The sequence below is a fragment of the Diabrotica virgifera genome, chromosome 2 (assembly GCF_917563875.1).
Source record: "Diabrotica virgifera virgifera chromosome 2, PGI_DIABVI_V3a".
Classification (NCBI taxonomy): Eukaryota; Metazoa; Arthropoda; class Insecta; order Coleoptera; family Chrysomelidae; genus Diabrotica; species Diabrotica virgifera.
This window is the reverse complement of record NC_065444.1, coordinates 124,394,366-124,411,623: the sequence shown is the minus strand read 5'-3', so window position 1 is coordinate 124,411,623 and position 17,258 is coordinate 124,394,366. Positions and strand designations below refer to the sequence as shown.

Here is a 17,258-nt window from a genome sequence, read left to right as displayed (position 1 = left end):
AGTCCGTCAACGTAAATATGTTAATTATGGCAGGTTATGTTTTGCGATTACAAAAGTCAATATAAAACACGTTTATTAAAAAACTAAGTGTCCGACAAAAAAAAATTATAACTTATAAAAAAACGAAATTCTTTATTTTATTTTATTTTTGAATTTGGTACCACAGCGCGCGCAACAAAACAGAGTCGGAGAAGTGCTGGGAAAAGCATTTCTCCCTCTCCCGGAACGGTAGTAGATATATGTACTACTTTTACTTTGTCGGCATCGTGTACTTATATTGTATGACTTATTAAACAAAAAACGTGCACTTATTTATTCTTTAAAATTATTTGCGTTTTTTGTGCAAAAGTTAAAGTAATAATGAAAATTTTCATCCGAGAAGAGTGATATGATACTTCACAACATCCCACAGAAAGACTTCTTAAAATTAGACTTGTACGAGGACCTAAAAATAATTAAAAAAAACAAAAAAGTCCGAATTGTGTCAACCGCCATGTTTCGTTCAATCGGGACTTCCAACAACTCCATCGACAACTTTTTTCTTAACACATTTACAATATTACTTTTCACCCCCTTCTACTGCTTCGTTCACATTCACACTTATAATTTATCTGGTACAAGCCACAATAATTTTTTTTTCATCTTCAGCCATCAAACCACTTTCATCTATCCAGAACATTCATATAAATTACTGATATCATCATCCACAGACATCCACATTATATAAATTTTCATCTATATACAACCCACCACCATATTTCTACATACGACTATTCTCACCCTACCTATTCAATCTGTCATTATCAACATATAACACTCATCTATAATAAAACAAATCAAAAGTCTAATTTTTTTTCTAGGTCCTGTTCATGTTCCTTTCTCATTAATTTCCTCATAAACATTTCATACCCCCCAGCCTCTACTGTCATCTTCATCTTATGACGGTTTTGGTTTTTGGACCCTTAGGGATCCGGGCAGCCTGCAGGGTCTTTAGGAATTAGTCGCCTAAGTTTAAGCTTGTGCTTTCTTAATGATACATCCCCCTAAATTATTTAAGACATTTTTACATCTCAGTCATTATGATCTCTTTTTAAACTTACACAAATTCCAACAGTTACCAATAAGTTAAATAAACTCGATAACTTTAAATCAACACAAAATTGCTTTTTTAAATCTTAGGTCTCTTGACAACAAGATTTGATTACTGACTTTAGTTTTCGAATACAAACATTGTGTAATGTGGTTTGCCTAACCACCTCCACTGACAATATACGTGAATACATTTTTAACTACAACATCTAGTTTACCGAATTTTAAATGATTATTTTCCCCAATGGAGTGAGTGTTGTTACATTATTTCTTATTTTAACTAGCTGTAGACCATAGTCTTTAACCCTCCGTTAGTCGCTATCGGTGTCACACACCGACGGCAGAATTATTCATTCGGGATTTACAAAATAACTGTTTTTTTCTATCGCCACTTTCTGTACCTCTTCCTATCAACTAACCTCGTGTTAGTGTACATTCTTACCTACTTGGGTACAGTTGTGCGAGTTTTATAGCTATTTTTCGGTGCAAGACTCCGTAGCGACTAACGGCGTGGTTATTACTTTATTGGCATAACTTGCAGTTCAGGTAAAGATTTAGCATCTTATTATTGCATTTTATCGGTAAGTTTTGGTCAAGTCTTATTTATAGATGTCCTTTGAAGCCGAACAAAAACGTTGGAATGGAATTATGGGAAATGGTTCCTAGCGACGATGAAAATTATTTTGACGATGAGGGAAGCGAAAATGAAAGCGGTTTTTAATTTTATATCTGTTGTTTTTCAATAAAACATTTTCAAAAATATTTTTCAGTCATTCCTATACACAATATAAAATATTTGTACGAATTTTATAGCAATAACTATTTTTTTTTAATTGTCGGTCTCTGACACCGTAGCGACTCTTGATGCTCCGTTTATCCTAGCGACTAACGGAGGGTTAAATATGACAGGTTAATTTTTCAACTTCCTGTGGAACTGTCATGTCATCGTTCGGAAGTCTCTATCCATTTCATTGTCACTTGCTGCCATACTTTCACCATGTGAACAAGTCAAACCACAGAGCTCAGATGTTACCTGAGGCATATTAATAAAAATACTTTAAACATCCATGCTTAAGTTAGCATTTTTAACCGATGTTCCCTTGACGGATTACTTGTACAGTGCTTTGACCCACATATTTTTGTAAAATTATATCTTGGTGGTTAGCATGTAAATTTCACGTGAGTATAAGCATTATTGTTTTGCAATGAAAATATACGTGAATCCATTTTGGCTAACGTTTCACTTTAAATCAATGGTACAAATATTCCTATAAAATTAAATTCTAAAAACTTAGGCCTTTTATTGGATTCGAGACTAAGGTTTAAAGAACATATATCTCTTAAATTGAAGGCAGCTTATGCAACTTTAAAAATGATTTATGCACAAAGACATTGTTTATCACAGGACGTCAAAAAGCTTTTATGCGATTCATTAGTTTTATCACACTTTAATCACAGCGACGTTGTATATGGACCGTGTTTAGACAGTACTGATTCACAAAGGGTTCAAAAACTGCAAAACTCGTGTATGCGTCTGATTTGCGGTATTAGAAAATTTGGCAGGATCTCGAGTAAATTCAAACAATTAAACTGGTTAAATATGTACAACAGACGGCAATTACATTTTAGTTGTTTATGTCATAAGGTATATTTAAAAAAAATCCCACCCTATTTACACAACAGGTTAACCTTCAGAACGGATATACACAATTTAAATATCAGACGAAATACTATTCTTCGTGTTCCTAGACATAACAAGGTATTAGTTCAGAGAGGTTTTTCCTACAATGTCGCAGTTTGCATTAACAACTTATTTAAATTAGATTCAGGTTTATTAACTACCTCAGCATCATCATTTAAAAGTCGCTATAATAAGCATATGTTAAATTTACAAAATATATGAACAACTTTTGCGTAAAGTTTTAAACGAACTACTCTCCTTTCCTTTGTCCCTTCGTTCTTTGTTCCTTTCTTCCTTCTACCTTTCCACAATTCCTAATATATTTTTAATTATCGTTTTAATAATTATTATATTTATTGTTAGCTATGCTCTCGTTTCACTAAATACGTGTTTTAATATGGTAGGCACTGGTGGAAGAACAGAAGTGGACTGGGTAACTGGTCCACGACTGAACCAGTTGTAGCCTTTTATCCCCTAACTCAATGTATGTAATTTATTGTAAGCATGTACTATGTTATTGTGGATAATAAATGTATTATTATTATTATTATAACCTACAACTTTTCTTAATCGTAGACAAAATTTCAAAATCTTTGCATTATTTTATCAGGTTTACCTTTTATAAAGGATTTTATTGTTTTTTGTATTACATGGACAGCCAACTACAGGAAAACTTGTCCTTGTGGATTTTTGTGATTCAAAAGTTTGGAGCAGTATAAATTTTTTTGGGCGATGGACAAAGAGGTCATTGGAATGGAGACCAAGGGAAGACAAGGAGTATAGAAAGAAGGAGAGTGTCATGGTCGAAAATTTTAAGGGACTTTAAATACACTTTTAATACAACTCTTCAGAGCAGCGGTAGATAGATTGAAGATAGTGATGATAATGTCCAATTTCCGATTGGAAAACGGCACTTACAGAAGATAAGTAAGTATAATGAAGCTACAAATTATAGAAAGAACTCAATTGAGACTGGAAAAATTTACATATTTCAAAAATATTACAGTTCTCGGAATCACCAACTTATCATCCTTAAAGTTATAAAAACTTGGAAAGCTTCCGTTTATAGCTCTTTTTATATCTGCAAATGTCGTTTTAAACCCCTTGGAGAAATAAAACTCATAAAATTCCGATCATAACCGAATACGCCGAAAATGGAATGACAAATGACCTGCGAGGGACATAAGCAACCAACGTCGATGCATTTATAAAAAAATCTAAAAGCAAAACAAAAAATATTTTGGCACAAAGTTTAAAGGATCGCCTGAAAATAAAATGCATTAATTACGTGTTTATTTTTTACGATTGTCACTGGAAAAAAGTGTCGTCAGGGATTAGGAATGGGGTAATACAATGACTATTATTTTTTTAAGTAGAGTGCAGACTCTATACAAAGAAACTTAAGAAACTTCTTAAGTGTGGGAATTATAATGAGATGACTTTGAAAGAAATTTATTACTTTTTTAGATACTTTTAAGTGAAATGCACATATTCGAAGATAAAGAATCAAGTAATTTAAATCTTTGAATTGTGTGCGCAACGATAATTAGGACCCAAATGTACAGTAGATCTAAAAAGCCACAAATAAATATCTGCTTGTCACTTACAAGGTTTTTCATCGTTGGTAGATTTAATTTTCGGTGTGGCAAACAATATTTTGCCTTTGATTTAAGAGTTTATACTCAGAAATTTAACTTGGTGTTAAAGTTTTTGTGTTCTGATTCTTGAGGTGACCCCATGTAACTTTTTTCAAGAACTCAAGATGAGGTTGTACAGTACACTGAAAAGCTTCTTTGATCCAACATTGTATGTTTTTGAAATATATTTGTTACACAAAGCTCACACTTTTGACTGACAAATTCTATATCTGAAACTAAAGATTGTGCACTTTTTTTTAAATTAAAACTTGTGTCAAAATAACCAGTGAGTTATATGGTTGTCATTATAATAATTAGAGCATTTTATGATGTTAATAATATTTTATTTATTAGATGCTTATGCCTAGTTGCACCAACAGATCTTAAGCTCCAGCTTAGCACAGCTCAACTTATAGATAGAGCCGCCTTGAGTATCACTTACGTTGCACCATAATTTTCAATTCTTACCTTATAATTAATTATATCTATTATATTTAATATTCTTATGATATTATAATATAATTATATTATAATCTTAAGATCTGTTGGTGCAACCAGGCATTAAAGTTTATAGTCAGAAGTCTAAAATATCGAGAATTTCTAGCTCCTGTCTGGTAAAGAGAAAGCACAGAATAAGAGCAAACAATAAAAACGTTAGAAAAAAAACTTCTGATAATTGGAAGTACTTATAGAACATGTACAGTTTCTCGAACAACAGAGAGAGAGAGGAAAGATTTTAATTCTAATAGACTAAGTTTACTAATGAAGTTGCTACATCCCGAAGATAATCCTAACAAATTGGTTTTCGCAATGGATAAACTTTGAAACTAGGTCTGTTCAATTACTGCGAGTTAATCTAAATTCATATACTTTAACTTCAACCACAAACTTCGTGTTTAAATAACCATAAAAATGCAAGGAATATGCCATTATTCACCAAAAATTTCCCTAACAAAAAGGTAAACTGAGGTGTTTTTACTCCAGGGAAATAAGGCAAAAATATACCGTGTTCGAGACACTTGACCAGCCTGGTTGCAAATGGGATTTTTGGGTACTATATACCTAATACAATTATAAATACAAAATGCCCGTCACAGTTCGGACGAGAATTTTAGTTATTAACAAATAAGTGTCAAAAATCGCAGTTTTTTCGTTTGAATTGCTACAGGTAAAAATAGGGTAATTAAATATCTTATTGAGAGAATTCATCTTTTAGTAGATGAGCAAAGGTTTAAAATGGCAGCTTTAGAATTTTGATCCGGTCATTTGTTGCTTCGAAAATTGCAAAATAAGACAAAAATTTCGAAAATTCAAAGTTTGCTATACCTTTTGTGAAAATAAACTTAAGACTTTGACATTGCATGAAAAGTCAGTCCACATAATGAACAAAACATTTCAAGATGATTCGTCAATTAGTTTAAATTTTATTCAATTTGTTTATCAGACAGAGCTTTTTTAAAATATAAAACTTACTACTTAAGCCGTCCTCTTGTACCTTACGGTGTCGAGGTCCGAGGACCACCGTAAGGTACATGAGGACGGCTTCAGTGGCGGCTCGTACCACTTTAAGAAGGTAGTGCCACAACTCGGGCAGCCACCAAAATTTTTAGTGACAGATTCACGATATTGTCAAAAAAAGGTATACTGACAACAACAACTAAAAAAAATATGCGCGGATACTTTTATCTTATGTACATATCTTAAGTTTATTGATCTGAGGTGCCAAGCAATTGTCCAACATTGATCAAAACAGTTCCGTAAATTAATTAATAATAAAAACCTCTTAACCTACCACCAGCATTTACTGCTGATAGTGCTTGAAAATTGTTATTACGATTTAGTCTCTATTTACCAATTTATAAAAATAATACTATTTCATTATTCACACACATGCACAAATTTTTGTAATGTCACTTTTAAAGTTTACGATATATGAAGTTCATTCTTCTATTTTTTGGTTGCAAAGTTTTCAATGACTTTACAATTAAAATTATCAATACAATTTACAAAATGCTTTTCTGCAGATAGCATACCTAAAGCACTAGGTTTCGATGTAAACATCGAAAAACAGCGTTCTGCTTCAGATGTTGATATAGGAATGGTAACTAAAATACTTAAAAGTTTAATAGTTTCTTCAAATGTGCTTTTTGAACCTTCCCTCTACAATAAAACCGATAGCGAAACAGCCCCAGAAGTAGTACTTAATTCGTCTCGCTAATACAGTACCTACTTCTAATTCAGTTTTAAACCGAGTTTTGCTTAAAAATTAAAATTGTCTCCATGGTTCATTAAGAAATGATTCGGAGAACTGATGCTTATAAGCAGAAAACTTCTCCGACATAAATAAATTAGAAGCAACTAAATGTCCGGAGAAGGTAGACCTTTGAAAGATCTGGTACTTTGAATAATATGAACCTTTAAGTCGTTGTCTAATTCGGCGCTAAAATTGACCAGCTCCTTAAATATGCCTCTATTTTCTGAATTTTCTTTTTCGTCGTGACCTCTTAAAGCTAACTCGAAAGCTCCACAACACCTTATAACATTTGTAGTTTTTTTCTAGCGAAAAACCACCAAAAAAATTTTTAAAATACTAATCTTTATTGTCAATTAATAAATTAAACTTAAGAAATAATCAAAATATTATCAAAATACCCACGATCATGATGCACCAAAAGTTTAATTATAAATACAAAAACTTTTTAACAGAAAATATACATAATAAAAGCGACAAACCAGCACGTAAAGAAACTCAAAATAAATAGACAAGGGGCCGGATTACGAACACTCGATACGAATCGTATCCGCCATGTTTTCCCATAAGGCGCTACGGTAAAACATGGCGGATACGATGCGTATCGAGTGTACGTAATCCGGGCCCTGGCTTCATACCCTCGTGCCTGGCACAGAGATTCTAATGTTAAGGTATACTAATAGTCCAATATAGCTCTTTCTCTGTCACTTACATATAATGCTCGTAAAATCTTTCTCTATTTACTCGTGCCAGTACTGACTTCGGCGCGAAGGAGATTCTCCTGTCGAATACTCTCCGCTGTCGGCAGGGATTGTATTGCGCCCATAGTTGCCATATTTTATATAATTTATGAAGATCAAAAGAAATACACACAAAAAAATTAATAGGAATTAAAAAGTTTTGAAGATAAAAAATATGTTTATGGATAGTTAGCAAGGTAGTGCCATGGCTCTATGGCACTACCTCACGGGCCGCCACTGGACGGCTTAAGTAAGATGTTATAGAATTACAGAAGAAGAAGACAGAAATGGATTAAAGGAAGCTGATTCACAGTCCATGCATAATTTGAGTCAGCTTTACCAGGAACCATCACCTTTAGATAATGGCTTTCATATTTCGTTCGAATTCCCATCGTTAGCAGAGATGCGAGAGAATGTATCCACTCCCCTGAAAAAAGAATATGATGAAGAAAACAAAGAAAATATTGAAGTGAACATTCTTGAATGTGACAGCTATAATGATTTTCATATTCCTAATGACAATGTCGATTTTAGAAAAAGTAAAGAATTAGGAGAACATACAGACAAAAATTGTAATAATGTGTAAGTGTTTACTTGTACTTGTAAATTGTTAAGAACTACCGATTTTATATTTTTACATTTTAAATAAAATATTTTTTAACTATAAAATATAAAAATATTTTAATAAAGTATATGTAGTATATTGTATATTGTACAACAAATGAGAAAAAGACATATTTCTCACGAGCGCAGAAGTTTGTTAGCACGAGCCGAGGAACGAGGCGAAGGCCGCAAATCAAGCGAGGGAGAAATGTCTCATTTTCTCATGTGTTGTACACTGTACTTTTTCTATGGATGCGGTTTTGTCAAGAGTTCAAACTTCAAAATTAAATAATTTAGGTGCTTTTAGGTATATTATATGCATAAAGTGGAATACAATACATATACATGTATGTATGTATTTAATATTCGTAAACTTTATATACGTTATTTATTTAAAATTCTAATTAACAGTTATTTTTGAACAGTTTTGAAAGGTTATTCTTGGTAAGTTTTTCTTTAACACATTTTTTTGACAAAATTAAATGTGTATGTCTTGTGCATGCTACCATGGAAACGGCGATATGTATGGAAAATCGTAGGAGAACCCGTGAGAAAAAATATTTCTCACTGCAATGGCCGACTTTTCTCACTGCATGAGGAATTGTTCGTTTTGAATGTATGTAAGTAGTGAGAGAAGTTGCACATTGTATAGCATCAATAGAAAAAAGTCATTTTTGGCTTATAAATAATTTGAATAACTTTGTTAATATTAGCTGTAGACTAAGTCCAATTTATTATTTGTAAAGCTGATAGTTTTACACAAATTATCACAAAAAAATTTCGCCTAGATCAATTAATGTCAAAGTTAGCCACTTTTTTTTATTTAGTTCACAGCTACTTTGTTTATAACTATTAAGCAACCTAACTAGCGTCATTTTAAAGTTAAAGGTATATAATAGTTTATGTGTAAAAGCTTGAGGAAACTTTGAACCTCAATAGAGTGGCTAATAAAGCTTTAAAAATGACGTCCTAGCGAAATCGGCTCGGGGTCGGTGGAGGAGAATTATTAAAATCCGTGCATTCAAAAAATTAAATTGATTCTTCACACATATGCTGCGATTAATATCTATGGAGCTTGTTGATGGATTTTGATCATTACTTTTTTAATTTGTGTGTGTACTCGTAGTCTTATAGAGTACGTTATGTACACATATCCCCCCTAATATTACAAAATGTTATGGGGAAACCCCCTTATCACTCAGGGATATGAAAAATAGATTACGACCGATTCTCAGACCTACCGAATATACATATATAATTTCATAAAAATCGGTCAAGCCGTCTCGGAGGAGTATGGCAACTAACACTGTGACAGGAGAATTTTATAGACGTAAATATATAGATGGCTATTAAAAAATAGGGGGTGGTGAATAAGGGTGAAAATTAAGAGTTGTATGTATTTTTTAATGATACATCATATAAAATTAAGGCAGACAATTTTGTCCAAAAAAATTTTAAAAAATCTCACGGGGCAACTCTTTTTATAACTTAGCGTATGAAAAATAGATTACAACTTATTCTCAGTCTTACAGGATATACGTATAAAATTTCATAAAAATCGGTCAAGCCGATTAGGAAGAGTATGGTAACTAACACTGTTACAGGCGAATTTTATGTATATAGAAGTAATTGTGAATTAAATAAAAAAAGTGGCTAACTTTGACCGTAACTAACCTAGCCGGAAAGTTTTTTATTGAAAATTCATGTAAAACTACCAGCTTTTCAAATCCCAAATTAGATTTAGGGCCGGTTGTTCGAACGCTAATCAACAATGATCACTATCAAATATTTAATTACTGTCACAACTGTCAATGTCAATTTTGGTTATGTTGCTGAAAACGTAATTGATTATAATTATGAGATTAGTTAATCAATTAACATAACAATTATTAACAATAATTGATTAACTAATTTCATAATTATTGTAATCAATAATTATGTTTTCAGCAACCTAATCAAAGTTGACATTGACAGTTGTGACAGTAATTAAATATTTGATAATGATCATCTCTGATTAGCGTTCGAACAACCGGCCCTTATAGGCCTTGGGCCCGCATATACAATTATTATTTATGACCACACCGTTGAAACTTTTCGTACTTGTTATTTGGGTGGAGTCGGACAAATTTTCAGCTTGGCGCATTATGGTAGTGGGGCGTTTGTCTGTCAAGCGGTGACGAAGTTGTCAATTTTATGCAAGAAAAAAATTTATTACCACATTGGTCATTCTATTTTAATCAATGGATTTTATCATATAAACAACGAAAACAATTTTGTCGGACAAAAATATTGGGGCATATGACGCGTCGGACACGCTAAATATGTCAAATTTATGAAAATAATAAATTTATTACCACATCGATAATTTTAACGGTATCTATCATAAAACCTTTTTACAATAATGTGGTAACCTTGTCGGACAATTTTCACGGGGCATATGCGCAGTCGGACGCGCCGAATATGTCAATTTCCTGAAATTTTTTTATTTATTACCACAGATGTCATTTTTATTTTGTACTGTTCTTTTACATGTGTAACGCATATTGGATCACTTGTCGGACAAAAATAATGGGGCGTTTTGGTACAATTAAAAGAAAAAGTAATTTTTATGCATACAGGGTGTTTGGTAAAGAATGGGCCATAGCTTAACCTCAGGTTCCTGAGGTTAAAATAGGCCGATTTAAGCTAACTTACCTTAGTACAAAGTTTATAATAGCCGAGATACAGGGTGTCAAAATCAAACTTTTTTTTTATTTATTATTGAATATTTCCTGATAGGTATGAGATAACAACATGAAATTTTATATCTGGGGGTTTCTTGAGTCGAGAAATCTAAATTCCTTACCAAAAATTATGCATTGCCCAGAGGGCGCCACATATGCCTTTCAGCACTCATTTATTACGTTCAATTTTTTTTATCCCTCACTCTGTATAATTTTGACATTAAAATTTTTATTTTCCTATTAGTTTTACTTAAAAAAGGTATACTTCTTTCATCTTCCTAAACTCAACCGTTTTCGAGATAAACGCATTTTAAATATGCGATACACCATCATTTTTAGCATAATATCATTGTAGTTACACCCAAAAAATAACTTAAAATTTATGAAAATAATAAATTTATTACCACATGGATAATTTTAACGGTATCTACCATAAAACCTTTTTACAATAATGTGGTAACCTTGTCGGACAATTTTCACGGGGCATATGCGCAGTCGGACGCGCCGAAGATGTCAATTTCCTGAAAATTTTTTATTTATTACCACAGATGTTATTTTTATTTTGTACTGTTTTTTTACATGTGTAATGCATATTGGACCCACTTGTCAGACAAAAATAATGGGGCGTTTTGGTACAATTTAAAAAAAATTAATTGTTATACATTTTTGACCTCATATTAAATTACGTATTTTTCGGCTCATATTACCCGTATGCGCGCCAATGGTGAATATTAAATTCTTAACTGTAGTTAAAAAATGTGCAATAACTACCTCTTAAAACCCACCAAATTTCATTTGCATATCTCAACTGGTTTTAAAGCAATAAATAAATCGTCAGTTTGTCAGAAAAACTTCAACACCCCCTATCTCGGAAACGATGCATTTGTGGACATACGTTTTTCTCGTAAAGCAAACTGACTTTATTTTGTCATGCACAATTACTCCTTATTGCCATACTTATTTAAAAACACACTTTGTCTATGAAAAACATGGCTAGTTTTTAAAGTCCTTAAATTTTTTATTATCCAACATAAACGAATGAATGAAAAAACTGAATGTTGAGAAGGAATGAGGCTATAGTTAGGTTTTAATTTTAGTATTTTATAGATGCTAGAATATTCCACGGGGTGATGCGAACTTTGAGAAAAAACACAGTTTGATTCATACACTAGCTTTGCAATAAAAATTATGTGTGTACCGACAATATTACTACAGGGATATTGCTAAAGAATAAGGCGCTAATGTTACGAAAAAATCACTTAAATCGGACAAGAGGTTTATAAAATACAAACCATCAAAAATAACCCATTTTTAAGGTGGTTGATTAATTTTGGTCCAGAGTGTACATATACAGGGTGTTTGGTAAAGAATGGGTCATAGCTTAACCTTAGATTCCTGAGGTTAAAATAGGTCGATATAAGCTAACTTACCTTAGTACGAAAGTTGATAATAACCGAAATACAAGGTGATAAAGTTAAACTTTTATTTTATTTATTCTTGAATATTTCCTAACAGGCATGGGATAATAACACGAAATTCGGTAAGCAGGGGTTTTTCGGGACAATAAATCTAAATTTGCCACCAAAAATGATATATTATCCAGAGGGCGCCACATACGCCTTTCAGCGCTCATTTAATAGGATCAATTGTTTTATTTCTCACTCTACATACCTTTTGAATCAACACTTTTATTCTCTTAACATTTATACTTAAAAAAGGTTACTATATTCATCTCGTTAAACTCAACCGTTTTCGAGATAAACGCATTTTAAGTCTGCGAGGCAATACAATTTTTTGCAAAATTGTGATCTGATATTTGCTTACATACTCCTTGAACAACGACAAACATCGTTCTGTAGTTTTTTTTCCAATTAAAAAAAATTTCCGACACAAGTATCAGGTTATAAGTAGTTATATTCTAAATAAAAAAATCTAAGTGTCCGACAAAAATATTGGGCCAAATCCAAAGTCGGACAAAAAATTTAATTTTTATTAATAAGCTGTCTTTTAAACAATACTGGGTTCGTGCAACCCTTACCTTTAAAACCATTTTTCCGACAACATTAGTAGGTTATAAGTAATTATATTCTTAATCAAAAAATCAAAGTGTCGGACAAAAATATTGGGGCAACTCGACAGTCGGACAAAAAATTTAATTTTTATTAGTAAAGTATACTTTCAAATTATGCTGGGTTCGTGCATCCCTTATCTTTACAACCATTTTTCCGACAAATGTAGTAGGTTACAAGTAATTATATTCTTAAACAAAAAATGTAATTGTCTGACAAAAATGTTGGGGCAAACGAACAGAAAACTTAATTCTTTTAGGCTATCGACGAGGAGGTATTATCAAAAAAAAATTTAAAACAGTGTTTCTCGGTTACTTTTGAATCGATTTAGCTGAAAATTGGTACACACGCTAAGTAAAGCATTTAAAAGGGTATGACGTAGATCGGAACCCAAAATTGTCTTAAAAAATTTTCCGACAAGAAGGAAAATTTTAGAAAAATTGTGATCTGATAATTTTTGTACATACTCCTTGAACAACGACAAACATCGTTCTGTATTTTTTTCTCGAATTAAAAAAAATTTTTCAGCACATGTATCAGGTTATAAGTAGTTATATTCCAAATCAAAAAATGTAAGTGCCCGACCTAAATAGTGGGGCACATCCAAAGTCGAACAAAAAATTTAATTTTTATTAATATACTTTTAAACTATTCTGGGTTCGTGCATCCCTTATCTTTAAAACCATTTTTCCGACAAAAGTAGTAGGATACAAGTAATTATACTCTTAAACAAAAAATTTAATTGTCTGACAAAAATGTTGGGGCAAACGAACAGGAAACTTAATTCTTTTAGGCTATGGACGAGGAGGTATTTTCCAAAAACATTTTAAAACAGTTTTTTTCGGTTATTTTTGAATCGATTTAGCTGAAAATTGGTACACACACTAAGTAAAACATTTAAAAGGGTATGACGTAGAGTTGTACCCAAAATTTTCGCAAAAAAATTTCGGACAAGAGGGAAAATTTTAGAAAAATTGTGATCTGATATTTGCGTACATACTACTTGAACAACGACAAATATCGTTCTGTAGTTTTTTTTCTCGAAATAAAAAAAATTTCCGACACAAGTATCAGGTTATAAGTAGTTATATTCAAAATCAAAAAATCTAAGTGTCCGACAAAAATATTGGGGCAAATCCAAAGTCGGATAAAAAATTTAATTTTTATTAATAAACTATAATAAATATTAATAACTATAATAAATGATTGTGAGTAAGTCTGTGTTTCATTACTACATTTAATAAACTATACTTTTAAATCATGCTGGGTTCGTGCATCGCTTATATTTACAACCATTTTTCCGACAAAGTAGTAAGTTACAAAGTAGTAAGTTAGTAAGTTTTATGTTCGTTTGCCCCAAGATTTTTGTCAACCAATTACATTTTTTGTTTAAGAATATAATTACTTGTAACTTACTACCTTTGTCGGAAAAATGGTTGTAAAGATAAGGGATACACTTACCCAGCATAATTTAAAAGTATAGTTTATCAATAAAAATTAAATTTTTTGTCTGACTTTGGATTTGCCCCAATATTTTTGTCGGACACTTAGATTTTTTGATTTGGAATATAACTACTTATAACCTGATACTTGTGTCGGACATTTTTTTTTATTTCGAGAAAAAAAACTACAGAAAGATATTTGTCGTTGTTCAAGGAGTATGTACGCAAATATCAAATCACAATTTTTCTAAAATTTTCCCTCTTGTCCGAAATTTTTTTGGGAAAATTTTGGGTACAGCTCTACGGCATACCCTTTTAAATGTTTTACTTAGTGTGTATACCAATTTTCAGCTAAATCGATTCAAAAATAACCGAGAAAAACTGTTTTAAAATATTTTTGGATAATACCTCCTCGTCCATAGCCTAAAAGAATTAAGTTTCCTGTTCGTTTGCCCCAACATTTTCGTCAGACAATTAAATTTTTTGTTTAAGAGTATAATTACTTGTATCCTACTACTTTTGTCGGAAAAATTGTTGTAAAGATAAGGGATGCACGAACCCAGAATAATTTAAAAGTATAGTTTATTAATAAAAATTAAATTTTTTGTCCGACTTTGGATTTGACCCAATATTTTTGTCGGACACTTAGATTTTGTGATTTAGAATATAACTACTTATAACCTGATACTTGTGTCGGAAATTTTTTTTAGTTGGAAAAAAAAACTACAGAACGATGTTTGTCGTTGTTCAAGGAGTATGTACGCAAATATCAGATCACAATTTTTCTAAAATTTTCCCTCTTGTCCGAAATTTTTTTGGAAAAATTTTGGGTACAGCTCTACGTCATACCCTTTTAAATGTTTTACTTAGTGTGTGTACCAATATTCAGCTAAATCGATTCAAAAATAACCGAGAAAATCTGTTTTAAAATATTTTTGGATAATACCCCCTCGTCCATAGCCTAAAAGAATTAAGTTTCCTGTTCGTTTGCCCCAACATTTTTGTCAGACAATTACATTTTTTGTTTAAGAGTATAATTACTTGTATCCTACTACTTTTGTCGGAAAAATGGTTGTAAAGATAAGGGATGCACGAACCCAGAATGATTTAAAAGTATAGTTTATTAATAAAAATTAAATTTTTTGTCCGACTTTGGATGTGCCCCACTATTTATGTCGGGCACTTAGATTTTTTGATTTGGAATATAACTACTTATAACCTGATACATGTGCTGACATTTTTTTTTAATTCGAGAAAAAAATACAGAACGATGTTTGTCGTTGTTCAAGGAGTATGTACACAAATTATCAGATCACAATTTTTCTAAAATTATCCCTCTTGTCGGAAAATTTTTTAAGAAAATTTTGGGTTCCGATCTACGTCATACCCTTTTAAATGCTTTACTTAGCGTGTGTACTAATTTTCAGCTAAATCGATTCAAAAGTAACCGAGAAACACTGTTTTAAATTTTTTTTTTTGATAATACCTCCTCGTCGATAGCCTAAAAGAAATAAGTTTTCTGTTCGTTTGCCCCAACATTTTTGTCAGACAATTACATTTTTTGTTTAAGAATATAATTACTTGTAACCTACTACTTTTGTCGGAAAAATGGTTGTAAAGATAAGGGATGCACGAACCCAGCATAATTTGAAAGTATACTTTACTAATAAAAATTAAATTTTTTGTCCGACTGTCGAGTTGCCCCAATATTTTTGTCCGACACTTTGATTTTTTGATTAAGAATATAATTACTTATAACCTACTAATGTTGTCGGACAAATGGTTTTAAAGGTAAGGGTTGCACGAACCCAGTATTGTTTAAAAGACAGTTTATTAATAAAAATTAAATTTTTTGTCCGACTTTGGATTTGACCCAATATTTTTGTCGGACACTTAGATTTTTTGATTTGCAATATAACTACTTATAACCTGATACTAGTGTCGGCAATTTTTTTTAATTGAAAAAAAAAACTACGGCACGATGTTTGTCGTTGTTCAAAGAGTATGTAAGCAAATATCAGATCACAATTTTTCTAAAATTTTCCCTCTTGTCGGAAAATTTTTTAAGAAAATTTTGGGTACAGCTCTACGTCATACCCTTTTAAATATTTTACTTAGTGGGTGTACCAATTTTGAGCTAAATCGATTCAAAAATAACCGAGATAACTCTTTTAAAATTCTTTGATATTACTTTCTCGTCGATAGCCTAAAAGAATTAAGTTTTCTGATCGTTTGCCCCAAGATTTTTGTCAAACAATTACATTTTTTGTTTAAGAATATAATAACTTGTAGCTTACTACCTTTGTCGGAAAAATGGTTGTAAAAATAAGGGATACACGAACCCAGCATAATTTAAAAGTATAGTTTATCAATAAAAATTAAATTTTTTGTCTGACTTTGGATTTGCCCCAATATTTTTGTCGGACACTTAGATTTTTTGATTTGGAATATAACTACTTATAACCTGATACATGTGCTGAAAATTTTTTTTTAATTCGAGAAAAAAATACAGAACGATGTTTGTCGTTGTTCAAGGAGTATGTACACAAATTATCAGATCACAATTTTTCTAAAATTTTCGCTCTTGTCGGAAAATTTTTTAAGAAAATTTTGGGTTCCGATCTACGTCATACCCTTTTAAATGTTTTACTTAGCGTGTGTACCAATTTTCAGCTAAATCGATTCAAAAGTAACCGAGAAACACAGTTTTAAATTTTTTTTTTGATAATACCTCCTCGTTGATAGCCTAAAAGAATTAAGTTTTCTGTTCGTTTGCCCCAACATTTTTGTCAGACAATTACATTTTTTGTTTAAGAATATAATTACTTGTAACCTACTACTTTTGTCGGAAAAATGGTTGTAAAGATAAGGGATGCACGAACCCAGCATAATTTGAAAGTATACTTTACTAATAAAAATTAAATTTTTTGTCCGACTGTCGAGTTGCCCCAATATTTTTGTCCGACACTTTGATTTTTTGATTAAGAATATAATTACTTATAACCTACTAATGTTGTCGGAAA

General features: G+C 31.6%; 1 protein-coding gene across 3 annotated transcripts in view; it reads right to left on the bottom strand.

Moving 5' to 3' along the window:
- LOC114324627 (ecdysone receptor) overlaps window positions 1–17,258 on the bottom strand; it is a 1,502,986-nt gene that overhangs the window by 477,405 nt on the left and 1,008,323 nt on the right. The gene's annotated exons all lie outside the window — the stretch shown is intronic.